The following is a 16750-nucleotide window of genomic DNA, read 5'->3' as shown; positions in this document are numbered from 1 at the left end:
AGTAGTGCTGCTGTATGTAATTTGCGCCGAATTATGTGCCCCCCCCCCTCTTTTCAACCCTCTTGTCTACCGTGGTTTCAGCAGGGGAGAGTCTGGGGAGCTTCCTCAGCGGTACTGTGGAGAAAAAATGGCGCTGGTGAGTACTGAGGGAGAAGCCCCGCCCCCTCGGCGGCTGGCTTCTGTCCCGCTTAAACTGTAAAATTGGCGGGGGCTCATACATATATACAGCGCCCAGCTGTATATGTGTTATATTTTTGGCAAAAAGAGGTTTATATTGCTGCCCAGGGCGCCCCCCCTGCGCCCTGCACCCTTACAGTGACAAGAGTATATGAGGTGTATGGGAGCAATGGCGCACAGCTGCAGTGCTGTGCGTTACTTCAGTGAAGATCATGAAATCTTCTGCCGCCGCTGAAGTCTTTCTTTTCTTCTCATACTCACCCGGCTTCTACCTTCCGGGGGGGACGGCGGCGCGGCTCTGGGACGGACGGCGAGGGTGAGATCCTGCGTACCAATCCCTCTGGAGCTAATGGTGTCCAGTAGCCTAAGAAGCAGGACCTTACAACTCAGAGAGTAGGGCTGCTTCTCTCCCCTCAGTCCCTTGATGCAGGGAGTCTGTTGCCAGCAGTGCTCCCTGAAAATTAAAAACCTAACAAAATACTTTCTGTCAGAAAGCTCAGGAGAGCTCCTGAAAAGCACCCAGTTTCCACTGGGCACAGTATCATACTGAGGTATGGAGAAGGGGCATAGAGGGAGGAGCCACTGCACACCCAGAACTAAAGTCTTTCTTAAAGTGCCCATGTCTCCTGCGGAGTCCGTCTATCCCCATGGTCCTTACGGAGTCCCCAGCATCCTCTAGGACGTTAGAGAAAATAGGATTTTAATACCTACCGGTAAATCCTTTTCTCTTAGTCCGTAGAAGATGCTGGGCACCCGTCCCAGTGCGTACTGTGTCTGCAGTTGTTAAATGGCCCTTAACTCCAGAACATTTATGTGAAGACAACTTTCCCGACTTGACATTCTTCCTTGGATGTTTTCCCCCTTTGTGACTGCTCCCCAGCCTCGGAGGGTTGCATCCGTGGTCCCTAGGATCCAGTCCTGGATCCCGAACCATCGCCCCTCTAGGAGGTGAGAACTGTGCAGCCGCCAATGGAGTGATATTCTGGTCTTGGAAGACAGGATTATCCTCCGGTGCATGTGTAGGTGGGATCCGGACCACTTTTCCAACAGGTCCCACTGGAACACTCTAGCATGGAACCTGCCAAACTGAATGGCCTCGTAGGCCGCAACCATCTTCCCCAGCAACCGAATGCATTGATGGATTAACACTCTTGCTGGTTTCAGAATTTGTTTGACCAGACTCTGGATCTCCATAGCCTTTCCACTGGAAGAAAACCTCTTCTGTGTCCAGTATCACTCCCAAAAACAACAACCGCGTCATTGGGACCAACTGCGATTTTGGCAAGTTTAGGAGCCACCCATGTTGTTGAAGAACTGTCAGGGAGAGTGCAATGTTTTGCAACAACTGGTCCCTGGATCTCGCCTTTATCAAGAGATCATCCAAGTACGGGATAAATGTGACTCCTTGCTTGCGAAGGAGAACCATCATTTCCGCCATCACCCTGGTGAAAATCCTCGGAGCCGTGGACAGACCAAACGGCAACGTCTGAAATTGGTAATGACAATCCTGAATTGCAAACCTCAGGTAGCTTGATGCAGTGGCTAAACGGGAACATGTAAGTAGGCATCCTTATGTTTACCAAAACCATGAAATCTCCTTCCTCCGGACTGGAGATCCCTACCCTGAGAGATTCCATCTTGAAATTGAATTTCTTTAGGTAGAAATTGAGGGATTTCAGATTTAAGATTGGTCTGACTGAGCCGTCCGGCTTCGGGACCGCGAAGAGGCTTGAATAAAAGCCTTCTCCCTGCTGACTAAGGCCGATTTGAACAATCGGTGAGGGGGAACATCTTGAAACCCCAGTTTGTACGCTTGGGACACTATTTGTAAAACCCACGAGTCCAGGTCCAAATTAATCCAGAACTGACTGAAGTGTTTTAGACGTGCCCCCACTGGTGCTGGCTCCTGCAAGAGAGCCCCAGCGTCATGCAGTGGATTTGGCAGAAGCAGAGGACGATCTCTGCTCCTGCGATCTTGAAGAGGCTACAGACCTCTTCCCTCTTCTCCTTCCTCTACCTGCAAAGAAAGGGGAATCTTAACTTCTTGCATATCTATTGGGCCAAAATGACTGCGTTAGATAATGATGCGTCTTCATCCGTTGAGAGGGAACATAGGGCAAGAAGGTTGACTTACCTGCGGGAGCTGCCGAGATCAAATTAACTAGGCCGTCGCCAAACAAGGCTTCACCTTCATAGGGAAGAGACTCCCTTTCTTCTTGGAGTCAGCATCAGCATTCCCTTGGTGAATCCACAATGCCCTCCTATCCGAGACTGCCATGAAATTGGCCCGTGAACTCAAGAGTCCTATATCCCTTGCAGTCGTAAGTATGCTGCAGTGTCCTTGATATGATCCAACGTAAGGAGCATCCCATGTCTCCAGGATATCTATATCGGATGACAAGGTATTCGACCAATTCTTGAATACTACTACTCACCAATGCGCATGTAATGGCAGGTCTAAGTAATGTACCCGTGGTTACATAACTAGAAATAATGTAGCTTCCTGCATACGATCCGCTGGATTTGTGACAGGGCCCCGTGCAGAACAGGGGGTGACTCCCACTTTATTCTGTCCGCGGCAGGAAATGAATAAACAACCGGAAACCTTTTGGGGATTTGAAACCATCTTGTCAAGCTGGCCCAGACTTTCTCAAACAGAGATGGAGGAACGTTACATCAGCTTTCATTATATATCTATATATACATACATATAGACCCCTTTGTCAGGAACAGCAGGGTCCTCGGTGATGTTAATATGTCCTTAATATCCACAATCATGTACTGAATGCTCCTTGCCAATATTGGATCTAATCAGGAAATATTATGGTCGACATAATCAGTATCCGAGTCAGTATCAGTGTGTAGTAACTGGGCAAAATAACATTTTTGCTGGGCCTGAGGGAAAAGAAGCATAGCCATGAACATCACATCTTTTCTCTACGTCTGTGTCTGGGACACAGATTTATCCAACCTCACTCTGATATTACTGAAACTTTCACCCAGTCAGTTATTGGTGGTGCCAACAGGGCCACCATCATATGTCTGCATTCCTAATATAGTTTCCTCTTGGGAAAAACATTCAGCCACCGACATGTTGACACACATGTACCAAGTACCCACAGACACATCGGCTTATGGGGGATAGACCTACAGTAAATCTGTCAGAGGGACAAATGGGATTTTTCAGCTCACAACCCAGCGTCAAAAGTACACAGTCTGGGAAATAATAAACTCTATAGTGATAGACTTGTAACGCTCTATAGATGTGCTGGTGAGGTGAGGAAGAAGCCCCGCCGCTGTAATGGCACGCTTCTGTCCCGCTCAGAAACAAATAATTAATTACGCTGGTGGGGTAAGGACAGTGCTCAGGTACTAATGTCCACTTTTGCCAGCCTTTTGTGAGGAATTTATGCTGCCCAGGGTGCCCCCCCCCCCACGCCCTGCACCCTGCAGTGCCTGTGTTTGTGTGGGAGCATGGCGCACAGCATTCCGCTCGCTGCGTGGTACCTCAGAATGCCATCTGTTCTTCTGCTACTCGCCTGTCTTCTGACTTCTGGCTCTGTAAGGGGGTGACGGCAGGCTACGGGAGTGGGCATCTAGGCGTACCCAGCGATCAGCACCCTCAGGAGCTAATAGTGTCCTGTCAGCCAGAAGTAGAGCCATTGAACTCACTAGAAGTTGGTCATACTTCTCTCCCCTAAGTCCCACGAAGCAGGGAGACTGTTGCCAGCAGCCTCCCTGAAAATAAGAAAAACTAACATAAGTCTTTTCAGAGAAACTCAGTAGAGCTCCCCTGTAGTGCATCCAGTCTCACTGGGCACAATTCTAAAACTGGAGTCTGGAGGAGGGGCATAGAGGGAGGAGACAGTTCACACCCTTTGAAAGTCTTAAAGTGCCCATGTCTCCTGCGGATCCCGTCTATACCCCATGGCTCTTAATGTGATCCCAGCATCCTCTAGGACGTATGAGAAAACAAATAACGCACACACGAGGAGGAGAGAACAAAGGAAGCAATAAGGAGGGGAGGGGAGGGGGGGGGGAGGTAAGGTAAGGTAGTAAAGGCATATTGGATAAACTACAACCTTATACATATTCATTAATGTACCAGTAGTTAGAAGTAGAAGAGCTCTAACAGAAACCACAAAGCTTATCTAAAGCCACACCACACTGGATATGCCCAATCTCATTTGATCTTTGAAGCAAAGCAGTATTGGACTTTGTTACTACCAAGCAGTCTCCCATCCATGTATTATCAGATTCTTTAGGTGTTTTTAAACTACCAACACCCTTTTCTTGGTACATTTAATTTTTACACGTACTCTTTTATTTACCAGAAGTTAGAAGTAGAAAAGCTCTAACAGAAACCACCAGCTCATCTACAGCCACAGCACACTGGATTTGCCCAATCTCTCCTGATCATGGAAGCTGAGCAGTATTGGTCCTGGTTTTAGTACTTGGATGGGAGACCACCAGGAAATACCAGGAGCTGTGTGTATTTTTACAATACCAACACCGTTCTCTTGATGCATTCCATTTTGAAACATTTGGGGAAGATCTATTAAGCCTGGTGAACTGATAAAGTGCAAGGTGATAAAGTACCAGCCAGTCAGCTCCTAACTGTCATTTTTCAAACCCAGCCTGTGACATGGCAATTAGGAGCTGATTGGCTGGTACTTTATCACCATGCAAATTATAATTTCACCGGGTTTAATAAATCGGCCGCTTATTCATTTATGTACTAGTAGTTAGAAGTAGAAGAACTCTAACAGAAACCACTAAGCTCATCTACAGCCACACCACACTGTATATGCCCAATATCACCTGATCTTAGGCCTGGTTTGTTCTTGGATGTGAGACCACCTGGGAATACCAGGTGCTGTAGGTAGTTTTATACTACCAACACCGTTCTCTTGATGCATTCTATTTTGAAACTTATTCATTGATGTAGAAGTTAGAAACAGCAAAAATCATCTACAGCCGCATCACACTGGATATGTCCAATCTCATCTGATGTTGGAAGCTAAGCAGTGTTGTGCCTGGTTAGTTTTTGGATTTCAGGTCCTGCCTTCTGGTTTGGCCACGGCACCTCGGAAATTCACCAAGGTCATGGCCGTGATGACGACCCTTCACCATCGGTGGACCAGGGAGGAATCTCTCCTCCCGATAAACATTCTGGAATTGTGGGCAGTGTTCAATTCATTGATACTGGCCCTGCCTCTAGTACAGAACAGGCCTGTTCAAGTACAATCGGACAACGCCACCACGGTAGTGTACACAAATCATCAAGTCGGCACTCGAAACTGCAAGGCAAAGCTGGAAGTATCAAAAATCCTCAGTTGGGTAGAACGTCATCTGCCAGCAATATCGGCAGTGTTCATTCCCGGAGTCCTCAACTGGGAAGCGGATTTCCTCAGTCGTCAGGACGTTCACGCTGGAGAGTGGAGAGGCTGCAGCAGAAATATCTGCACTGGTGTCAGTAGGTGACTGAGGCAGGGATGACTGGGAGATAGTGGGTGACTGAAGCATGTATGAGTGGGAGATAGTGGGTGACTGAAGCCGGGGTGACTGGGAGATAGTGGGTGACTGATGCAGGGGTGACAGTGATAGTGGGTGACTGAGGCAGGGGTGACAGGGAGATAGTGGGTTACTGAGGGAGGGGTGATAGGAAGGGGTTGGGTAAGTATGGGAAGAAAGTGGGTGACAGGGATAATAAATGAATAAGGCAGGGATGATAGGGAGATAGTGGATGACTGTGGCAGGGGTGACAGGGACAGTAAGAGACTGAGGCAGGGTTGACAGGGATAGTGGGTGACTGAAGCAGGGGTGATAGGGTGACAGTGGGTGACTGAGGCAGGGGTGACAGGGATAGTGGGTGACTGAGGCAGGGGTCGCAGGTATAGTGGTTGACTGAGGCAGCGGTGACTGGGAGATAGTGGGTAACTGAGGCAGGAGTGACAGGGAAAGTGTGTGACTCAGGCAGGGGTGATAGGGAGATAGTGGGCAGCATATCTCTGCCTCACTGCAGCAGCACATTCCTGCTTCACTGACAGCAGCACATCCCTGCAACGTTGACAGCAACACATCCCTGCAACATTGACGGCAGCACATCCCTGCCTCATTGACGGCAGCACATCCCTGCCTCACTTATAGCAGCACATCCCTGCCTCGCTGACAGCAGCACATCACTGCCTCGCTGACAGCAGCACATCACTGCTTCACTGACATCAGCACATCACTGCTTCACTGACAGCTGTATATAGGGCCTAATTAAGACCTGATCCCTGCTGTGCATATTCACACAACAGGAGATCAGGTCTGAAGTGCGTGTGTGCTGGTGCCACAGTGCACCGGCACATGCCAGAGATGCGATCAGCATCTCTGCCCTGTGAGCGCCTCTGCCTGATTGACAGGCAGAGGCGGTCACTGGACAGGAGGAGTCGGGCCAGCAGCGTTGTGCCGCCATTTTGGGGGCACAGTCAGGACAACGCAGACATGACCGGACCGTATGGGGGTGGGGCGTGACGGCTGTGTGACCCGGACAGCAACGGGCCTTATTTACTAAAATCTCAGATAAATTTTATGGCATTTATGTGCAGTCTAGTTTGCACAGTTGATAGAGTGTTGATCTTGCACTATCAATGTAAGCCTCACATAGGTTTGATACACATGTAAGTTTGTTTTTATTTTACTACATTGTGGTTTGTGGCTCTATACCATGTAATGCATGTCTTTTAACAGTAGTCAAGTCTTCCAATGTGCTTGTTAGTGAAACCCAATACATAGCTTTATTTTATTTTGTTTCTTCAAATATTGAATGCATATGTCTTATAACTTTTTTTTTCAATATATAAACATTTTTATTATAAGATTTTCAATGACACAAGTACATCCAAGTTGCAGATTATGGGTTGTGAAGGACAAATCAACCATATAAACAATTTAAGCAATTTAAATTGCATGCAGGTAGTAGAATATCAAACTCCTTGGATGAGAGTTGGTCGTAATAAACTAGGATAGAAAAGAATAAAGTAGAAAATAAGATTTTAAACCTACCGGTAAATCTTTTTCTCGTAGTCCGTAGAGGGTGCTGGGTGCATAAGGACCATGGGGATAGACGGGCTCCGCAGGAGACATGGGCACTTTAAGAAAGACTTTAGTTCTGGGTGTGCACTGGCTCCTCCCTCTATGCGCCTCTATGCCACAGTTAGAGAAACTGTGCCCAGAGGATACTGACAGTATGAGGAAAGGATTTTGTTAATCCAGGGCAAGATTCATACCAGCCACACCAATCACACCGTATAACTTGTGATAAACTACCCAGTTATAAGTACGAAAAAACAACATACTGTAGCATCAGTGCAGGACCGATGCAACTATAACATAACCCTTATTGAAGCAATAACTATATACAAGTATTGCAGAAGTAGTCCGCAGTTGGGACGGGCGCCCAGCATCCTCTACGGACTACGAGAAAAAGATTTACCGGTAGGTTTAAAATCTTATTTTCTCTAACGTCCTAGAGGATGCTGGGGACTCCGTAAGGAACATGGGGATTATACCAAAGCTCCAAAACGGGCGGGAGAGTGCGGATGACTCTGCAGCACCGATTGAGCAAACATGAGTTCCTCCTAAGCCAGGGTATCAAACTTATAGTATTTTGAAAAGGTGTTTGAACCTGACCAAGTAGCAGCTCGACACAGCTGTAGTGCCGAGACCCCTCGGGCAGCCACCCAAGAAGAGCCCACTTTCCTCGTGGAATGGGCCTAGACCGATTTCGGTAACTGCAATCCAGCCATAGAATGCGCTTGCTGAATCGTGTTACAAATCCAGCGAGCAATAGCCTGCTTTGAAGCAGGGGCACCAATCTTGTTGGTTGCATACAGGACAAACAGCGCTTCAGTTTTCCTGACTCTAGCCGTCCTGGCCACGTAAATTTTCAAAGCCCTGACCACATCAAGTAACTCGGAATCCTCCAAGTCACGCATAGCCAAAGGCACCACAATAGGTTGGTTCATATGAAAAGATGAGACCACTTTTGGTAGGAATTGAGGACGGGTCCGCAATTCCGCTCTATCCACATGGAACACCAAATATGGGCTTTTATGTGACAAAGCTGCTAATTCCGACACTCGCCTAGCCGAAGCCAAGGCTAATAACATGACCACCTTCCACGTGAGATATGTTAACTCCACCGTTTTAAGGCTGCTAAAAACTGCTAGCGAGCAATCAACTCAGAATGACCCCCATAGTGTATTGCAAGAAAATATCTGTAAATCCAATGGTACCGTAAGTGCGGTATATACTCGCACTTCTTTGCGGGGCGAGAACATCTCCCCTAAGTGAAGTCAGCCCTATGAATAGAGTTTGTGTGATCCCTGTGCAGCAGTCACAGAAAGGGTTCATCTCTGCAGTTTGTCACTCAAATTACATTGTTGCATTTTTTCTAGAAGTGGATCTGAGAGCTGTTACCCGCAGACCAGCTACAATAATTATCCTGGGATAGTGCACAAGGGCATAGAAGGGAGCGGCTCAAGAAAAGAGAAGTGGAAACAGACAGCAAACTAGGCTGGAGAGAGACCTGAGACAAAGAGATCTGAATTATACGAGAGCCGACCAGGGGAAACACAAATTATGCAGTCAAGTTTCCCACATTTGGGGAAATCGCAAGAGCAGCACACCCAGAGTGCAATGGGTGAGCCTTGCCCTGGGAGAAGCACCTTCATGATCATAGTATCTCACCTGGCAGGTAAGTAGGAGTTGGGCTAGAGCTGGGTAGGGTCGCTGCTCGGGCAGTTCCCTGTCAAGTGAAGGAGATCCAACTGAGTCAGCACAAGGGAACTCTCGAAAGAAGAACAAGGCTAGAGGAAGATCTGAGACAAATAAATCTGACTTTTACCAGAGCTGACCAGAGGAAAGCACAAACACAGTCCCCCACTACCACAAATAATGCAGTCGAGTTTCCCACATTTGGGGAAATCACAGGGGTCAGCATACCCAGAATGCAATGAATGAACCTCACCCTGGGATAAGTCTTCATTACCATGATATCTCCTATGCAAAATAAGTATGATTTGGGATAGGGCTAGGGAGGGCCGCTGCTCAGGCACATCTCTGTCAAGTAAAGAAGATTCAACTGAGGCAGCACAAGGGAACTCTCATCTGGGGACAACAACTGCAGGGAGAACACATATTTTCAGATGAACATGGGAGGGCAGAAGGCTGCCTAATACTGAAGCACCCCCAAACAACAAACCAAATGCAACAACTAGTGCAAGCATTCCTGGGGGAAGGCCTGCAGCAGATGGATTTGCATATGGTGATGTCATCCAAGCAGTGGGTTAAAGTTGGCTTCAACCCTCGTCTGCATATGAAAAGAGAAAAGGGGCGTGCAGGGCATGGCGGCCTTTTGTGGCGCTTGGATGACCCCTAGTTCGCATTAAACACCTCCACCCTCCTTCGGTGTGGGGCTCATGTTGGCTATGCCCCAGCCCCTGAAGCATTCAAGCTGATTTCTTGCAGAAGCTGGGCACTGTAACAGCTCCAGAGCTGCTCTGTTTGGCAAGTAAAAGGGTGTGGGCCCTGCAGCACTACCTGTAGTTCGCATTGTGCGTTGGAAGGCACAAAGTAAGCAGATGGGAGAAGTCAGGATAGTGCGCAAGGGCATAGAAGGGAGCGGCTCAAGAAAAGAGAAGTGGAAACAGACAGCAAACTAGGCTGGAGAGCTCTTCTGTCTATATTTTGCAAACCTGCTCTTGTCCTCTCCAGCTGCTCCATGTAGATTTGACGTCTGGAAAGGTGCATAACCCACTGACAAGCAGGCACACTCCTGCATGAGTTTTCTCTCTCACTAGCTGGATGATACACAATCATTTGCATGTGCTCCACCTCCGACACACCACCCACCCAACCACCCAGTGACCAGAGCCACCCACAAGCCAACTGGCTCCGTGATTTAATTTGCACAGTGTAGTCATCCAGGCAGCATGTCCTTCTCAATGGAATACAATAATACAACAGTTAATAAGGCTATGGGTGTGGAGTGTAAGAGGGTGAGGGAATCACAAGCCCGAAGCTTTATTGAAAGACAGACACATATAAAGGGAGGATTAATAAATACAAAGATATCCTTTACTATAGAATGTAGTCCAATCCGGTCTTTCAACTCTTCCACAACTTAAAAACGGATAGTGTTCCCAAGCCTTCCATCCTGGAATATCTTCAGTCTCTCGCCAATGAAGAAAACAATCCCTCCAGCAGACTCTTCAACCACGATACAAGATCACAGCCAAAAGGGCGAGAAGCAACTACACTTGCGTTTAACCAAAATAGCTAAAACTTAGTGGAGGAAAGTGCAGTGCACCAAAACATAAGCTGACACAATCATGGAGAATGCGCCAGCATATATGCTCTTCTATCTATATTTTGCAAACCTGCTCTTGTCCCCTCCAGCTGCTCCATGTAGATTTGACGTCTGGCAAGGTGCATAACCCACTGACAAGCAGGCACACTCCTGCATGAGTTTTCACTCTCACTAGCTGGATGATACACAATCATTTGCATGTGCTCCACCTCCGACACACCGCCCACCCAACCACCCAGTCACCAGAGCCACCCACAAGCCAACTGGCTCCGTGACTTAATTTGCACAGTGCAGTCATCCAGGCAGCATGTCCTTCTCAATGGAATAATCTCTGGTTCCATGGAATCTTCCGCATTGGAATGCTGCGGAACAAAAAGGATTTAAACATTCAGCTTGCTAGCATTCAATGTACCTGCGGCTTGGCTCTAGCACATGGGTATTCATCCTGTGGCCCTCCAGCTGCTGTGAAACTACACATCCCAGCATGCCCTGCCACAGTTTTGCTATTAAGGTATGCTAAAACTGAGGCAGGGCATGCTGGGATGTGTAGTTCCACAGCAGCTGGAGGGTCGCAGGTTGAAGACCCATGTTCTAGCATGCCTGTTCTATGATGCATGTTCCGTGATGTCACAATCAGCTTGGAATGGGGTATCTAGCAGGCATTTGCTGACAGTCACTTGAGGTAGACACACATCAGGAGATGCAGCATATCGGAGGTCTTCGATGCCTTTCCAGCAAATGCACACCACCTGCTGCTGGTCTGGACACAAAACAATGCCCACAATCGAAGTCCCAAAATGCCCAACTACAGGATTCATGTAAGTAGTGAATTTAGGAATGAATTTAGAAGTCGGAAATTAAGTTAGTTCACAAGTACATTCAAATTCAGATCTAAAGTCTAGGTAGGCCTCACGTCCTGGCAGCCCCCAGCATTTAAAAATGCCTTGATTAGAGGTAGGGAATTAAATGTAGATAAGAAGTAGACGCAAAATAAGACTCCACAGAGCAGTTATCAGGTGTCTTTATCAATTGTTGCATTTAAAAAATCAAGCAATTAGGGAACACAATGTTGCAACAATGTAACCCTATTTGCAAAATAGTACTAAATAAGTTTGTCGATGTAAGACATTTGCAAAGGCGCAAACAAAACACGCTGGAAAATCTGATCACAAGGTCAATTACGTCCCTGGGTGGGATTGAACCACCAACCTTTTGGTTAATAGCCGAACACACTAACCGATTGCGCCACAGAGACACTTTGCAAAAAGTACATACTGACAAAGGCTAATAAGCATTTATCTTGAACGTTTCCTAGAAAAACTTTAAAAAGTCAATAATCTGGAGAGTTTTTGTAAGATGTTTCTTCCATCAACCAACGAAGAAACACATTGGTACTTTTCCATGATGAGTGAGTGCTTCAGGTTCTCTTGCACTTACATGTGCAGCAGAGTACTGCAATGGAAGCATGCTGGGCCCATAACCCAGAGGTAGGCAGATTGAAACTATCCTCTGCTATATGCATTTTTTTTTGTTAATTAAAGTAATCCAAAACTGGGATTGATATTTTGGTTCTTTTATTTTTACTTAAAGTACAATAACTTTTACCATTTTAATTTGTTTTAATAGTATATTGACAGTATTGTTTTCTTTCAAAAATCCACTTAATTTTCTTTACCCTATTATTAAAATGGTAATTGACAAAAACAAACTACATTGTCACCAGAAGAGCAATACAAAATGTACAAGTGATATATTAAAATCATCTTTCCAGCTTGAATTTCAATGATGCATTGGGGCAACGATTTTGTTAGCAACATCTTCACCCTTAAATAAAGATTTTCTTAATTCCTTACCTGTGTGCTAATTAGATATCACCTTGTTTTCACATTAAACAGACTTCCACATGAGAAAGCAGCAAGGATGCAGTGGCGTTAATGTTTCCTGGTGTCAACCCGTATTATTTCAGTAGACATTGAAATGAGGATGCATCTTGCTGCCTTTCCAATGAAGCAAATTTAATTTAGTAATAGGTGAAAAACCATCCCTACAAAGGTGTTAATCAGAGACTTGGCTTTGTGGACACTTTTCAGAGAACAAATTTGTTAGCATAAAAATAAAGCCAGAAAATGAAGAGCTGTTTAATCACTCAATTGGATTTTTTTGCCAGCATATTTCTTTTTCTCTGCAACCCACTGCTAAATTGTGCTTCCTAGCTGTTTTTATAAAATCACTAAATCAAATCTAACTCTGATTACATCAGAGAAGGCCAGGTACCCTACACCATAAGAGGGGGTTTGAAATTTTGACTTGTCTACTTAAAGATCACCAAAATCTGATAACAAGGTCAATTACGTCCCTGGGTGGGATTGAACCACCAATCTTTTGGTTAGTAGCCGGACACACTAACCGATTGCGCCACAGAGACACTTTGCGAAAAGTACATACTGACAAAGTCTAATAAGCATACATCTAGAACGTTTCCTAGAAAAACTTTAAAAAGTCAATAATCTGGAGAGTTTTTGTAAGATGTTTCTTCCATCAACCAATGAAGAAACACATTGGTACTTTCCCATGATGAGCGAGTGCTTCAGGATCTCTTGCACTTACATGTGCAGCAGAGTACTGCAATGGAAGCATGCTGGGCCCATAACCCAGAGGTAGGCAGATTGAAACTATCCTTTGCTATATGCATTTTTTTTTGTTAATTTAAGTAATCAAAACTGGGATTGATATTTTTGCTCTTTTATTTTTACTTAAAGTACAATAACTTTTACTCTTGTCAATCTTCTTGTGATCTCCGGACCGTCGCACCTACGCATTGTGGCGCATACGCATGTGCAGTGCAGACCTGATTGCCCGCTGGGTGAAAATAAATTGAAACGATCTGGTCTGAATAAGCCCCAATGTCTATTCACGGGAGACAGAGGGGCTGGGGCATGGTCAGCAGCTCACAGAGCACCTATAATGACAAAAATGGGAGACATGGCTCATGATCGCGATATACCTGCGAAGGTATGCCCTCTATTGATTGACAGGCAGAGGCATTCGCATTTTCTGCGGGGCACCCGGAGAAAATGTAGGCACATGCACAGGATGGACCCTGCGTATATGCCCCCATCCTCTTCATAGTTTTTGGGGTTGGAACGAGCAGTGTGAAAACATCAATCGATGGGGGTAATTCCAAGTTGATCGCAGCAGGAATTTTGTTAGCAGTTGGGCAAAACCATGTGCACTGCATTTACTAACAGATGCTTTTTTATATAAATTTTAAAATGTTAGTAAATGTGTGTTTTTTTCAACCTGGAAGCCCAACATCGATTAAGATCGATCTTAAATAGACCCCTGGGTTTTAAGGATAACCATGGTTGAGTCCAATGGTTAATTCACATTGACCGAAGTTCTAATTAAGTAGTGATGTGCACCGGAAATTTTTCGGGTTTTGGTTTTGGGTTCGGTTCCGCGGCCGTGTTTTGGGTTCGGATGCGTTTTGGCAAAACCTCACCGAAATTTTTTTGTCGGATTCGGGTGTGTTTTGGATTCGGGTGTTTTTTTCAAAAAACCCTAAAAAACAGCTTAAATCATAGAATTTGGGGGTCATTTTGATCCCATAGTATTATTAACCTCAATAACCATAATTTGCACTCATTTTCAGTCTTTTTTGAACACCTCACACCTCACAATATTATTTTAATTGGTATTTGGTACCGGGGACACAGTACCTCAATCAAGTCTATAGTTGGCTCTGAAATCAGCATTAAACTGGATCCACACTTAGATTATCTGTCCAATTTTTTTTTCTAGTTGAAACAAAATTATGCTAATATGTGGCAGCAAATGACAATTGACCATTTGCTCCCAAACACTGGAAAACATCCAAAAATGGTCATTTAGATAAATTGGTTAAATCCATTTCATTTAGCTAATTTATCCAAACTACCTTTATTGTATCTTTGTGGGTGAATGATGTGTGGGTCAGTGTTGAGGGTGGTGGAGGAGATGGGTAATAGGCACAGCAGGGTGTGGACAGTCAAATAGTGTGCTTAGAGGTGCAGATAAATAGGGATATCTAATAATTCACCCACTATTCTATAGAATTATTAGATATCCCTATTTATCTGCATTACTCACCTAACACTCAGCATTTATCTACATGCTGATGCTATTCATAGCACTTAGCTTGCAAGTATTTTACCCATAAGGAGACACATTAGATGTTCCCTCTCTTTTCATTAAAGACGTCCCCAGCAACCATACTGTACTATACTACAACAGGAATAATTACTGTGGGGGATTATACCATTTGATCTGGAATAAAGGGAAAATATTGTGGAAAGAGTGCTGTAAGTGTATGATATGTAGAACTATTGCCAGGTTCTGACATTTGTCAAGTGAATTACTAATATACATTCAACTAATATTACATAGTGTCCAGTAATTCAGTATCAGACTAATTGATATAGTCAATTTGGATCAATAATAAAGACACAACACAGGTAGCGAACCTTGATATTAATAAATGTATTTCCATTTATTATATATGGTAATTACATTATACAAACTTATTGTACTTTATTTTGTGTTTAGACAATTTTAACAAATTTATTAAAAGTTAATTTTTAAATCATCATTTGTGCGCCAGCAAAAGAGACATTCTTTTCTCTTCTCCTTTCCTGCATAACATTACTTGTCTCTGGTAGCACCCCCGAACGTCCTACAATTAATATTTAATATAACTGATGGACATTTATTGGGGCCTCTTCATACAAATATTTAGAATTTAATAGCTGGTGCAGAACACATCCCCTTCCCCCCATTCCCTGTATATCTGGATTCACCAAGGAAATGCTGATACTGACTCCAAGAAGAAAGGGAGTCTCTTCCCTATGAAGGTGAAGCCTTGTTTGGCGACGGCCTAGTTAATTTGATCTCGGCAGCTCCCGCAGGTAAGTCAACCTTCTTGCACTATGTTCCCTCTCAACGGATAAAGACGCATCATTATCTGATGCAGTCATTTCGGCCCAATAGATATGCAAGAAGTTAAGATTCCCCTTTCTTTGCAGGTAGAGGAAGGAGAAGAGGGAAGAGGTCTGTAGCCTCTTCAAGATTGCAGGAGCAGAGATTGTCCTCTGCTTCTGCCAAATCCACTGCATGACGCTAGGGCTTTCTACCTAAAGAAATTCAATTTCAAGATGGAATCTCTCACGGTAGTGATCTCCAGTCCGGAGGAAGGAGATTTCATGGTTTTGGTAAACTTAAAGGATGCCTACTTACATGTTCCCATTTAGCCACTGCATCAAGCTACCTGAGGTTTGCAATTCAGGATTGTCATTACTAATTTCAGACGTTGCCATTTGGTCTGTCCACGGCTCCGAGGATTTTCACCAGGGTGATGGCGGAAATGATGGTTCTCCTTCGCAAGCAAGGAGTCACATTTATCCCGTACTTGGATGTTCTCCTGATAAAGGCGAGACCCAGGGACCAGTTGGTGCAAAACATTGCACTCTCCCTGACAGTTCTTCAACAACATGGTTGGCTCCTAAACTTGCCAAAATCGCAGTTGGTCCCAATGACGCGGTTGTTGTTTTTGGGAGTGATACTGGACACAGAAGAGGTTTTCCTCCAGTGGAAAGGCTATGGAGATCCAGAGTCTGGTCAAACAAATTCTGAAACCAGCAAGAGTGTTAATCCATCAATGCATTCGGTTGCTGGGGAAAATGGTTTTGGCCTACGAGGCCATTCAGTTTGGCAGGTTCCATGCCAGAGTGTTCCAGTGGGACCTGTTGGACAAGTGGTCCGGATCCCACTTACACATGCACCGGAGGATAATCCTGTCTTCCAAGACCAGAATCTCACTCCATTGGTGGCTGCACAGTTCTCACCTCCTAGAGGGGCGATGGTTCGGGATCCAGGACTGGATCCTAGGGACCACGGATGCAACCCTTTCGAGGTGGGGAGCAGTCACACAGGGGGAAAACGTCCAAGGAAGATGGTCAAGTCAGGAAAGTTGTCTCCACATAAATGTTCTGGAGTTAAGGGCCATTTAATAACAGCAGACACAGTACACACTGGGACGGGTGCCCAGCATCCTCTACGGACTAAGAGAAAAGGATTTACCGGTAGGTATTAAAATTCTAGTTTCTCTAATGTCCTAGAGTATGCTGGGGACTCCGTAAGGACCATGGGGATAGACGGGCTCCGCAGGAGACATGGGCA

General features: G+C 45.3%; 2 non-coding genes across 2 annotated transcripts; both read right to left on the bottom strand.

Annotated features, from left to right (window-relative positions):
• Nucleotides 1-8768: 8768 nt before the first annotated feature.
• LOC135015556 (U1 spliceosomal RNA) lies at nucleotides 8769-8931 on the bottom strand. Its single transcript, XR_010213783.1, has one exon. It is a non-coding gene; the product is annotated as a U1 spliceosomal RNA (small nuclear RNA).
• Nucleotides 8932-9083: 152 nt separating this feature from the next.
• On the bottom strand, nucleotides 9084-9245 carry LOC135015547 (U1 spliceosomal RNA). Its single transcript, XR_010213774.1, has one exon. It is a non-coding gene; the product is annotated as a U1 spliceosomal RNA (small nuclear RNA).
• Nucleotides 9246-16750: the final 7505 nt, after the last annotated feature.

The sequence above is a fragment of the Pseudophryne corroboree genome, unplaced genomic scaffold (genome assembly GCF_028390025.1).
Source record: "Pseudophryne corroboree isolate aPseCor3 unplaced genomic scaffold, aPseCor3.hap2 scaffold_296, whole genome shotgun sequence".
NCBI lineage: Eukaryota > Metazoa > Chordata > Amphibia > Anura > Myobatrachidae > Pseudophryne > Pseudophryne corroboree.
This window is presented reverse-complemented; position numbering and strand designations above follow the sequence as displayed.